Raw genomic sequence first — 1,009 nt, 5'->3', positions numbered from 1 at the left:
TCTAATTTTCTGAACACTTTTTTTTGCTGTCCAGTTTCTACAGGTCTTTCTTCAGTCTCACTTTAAAGTTGTTCTTCATTCTTCCACCATTTTTCTTCTGTAATGCTTCTCCCTTTGTGCCTTTCTTTCCAGTTTATCAGCCAAAACTCCATTCCTTATTCTTACCACTGCACACTGTTCCTGTTGCAACAACTTTTATTAGTTAGAATAGTTGGCACTAGTTGCTGTAACACCTAAATTTCAGTGATTTGTAAAAATAAACATTTATTTCTCAGTCACATAATCCAGTGCAGATGGTTTCCTGCAGATGGCTTTTATCCAAGGGATGACTTATAAACTCCAAGTTCTTACTTATGCAGCAGCTTCTCCAACTTCCATGAGTTTCTTCATGGTTATCCTGACTTCATTCAGTTAGAAAATGGGGATTAAACCAATAGTATAAAGAAAACACACCAATTCTTAACTTCTTTAAACTGAAAATAGTTGCATCTATTTATTGACCATTGGTAACAATCATCCCATTATTCCCTCCAAATGGGTGGAAATAAATTTTGATTAAAGTTATGCCAAGAAGAGGAATCCAATCTATTTCAATTGACTAAAATTATGTACTGTCTTTAAACTTTTTCTGTTATTCCATCCTCAGCACTACTCTCAATGGCTTAAAAGCACCATTTTGTCTAAATTGTGCTTATACTCAAAGTTTAAAAAAAATTCTTCACTGATTTTAGTTCGGGTTTAAAGATTCAGTTTGAAATTTAATTTACCCTAGAGTCTTATTCCAAACTAATATCTTCAGGTAGTACTCATGAGGAAATATTTTAAAGAAAAAAGAGGTAGCCATATATGTAAACAGTTAATATTCTTACAGTGCCAAAAATCTGAACATAACTAAGATGCCTCTTATTAGATGATCATATAAATAAACTTGAGTACCGTATAAATTTGAATATTATTTACAGTTAATAATAAAGGAGTTCTTCTGCTAAAAATACTTAGACTGAATTTA

This window comes from Sorex fumeus, unplaced genomic scaffold (assembly GCF_029834395.1).
Source record: "Sorex fumeus unplaced genomic scaffold, SorFum_2.1 ptg000006l, whole genome shotgun sequence".
NCBI classification, from domain to species: domain Eukaryota; kingdom Metazoa; phylum Chordata; class Mammalia; order Eulipotyphla; family Soricidae; genus Sorex; species Sorex fumeus.
Note: the sequence above shows the minus strand (reverse complement) of the source record.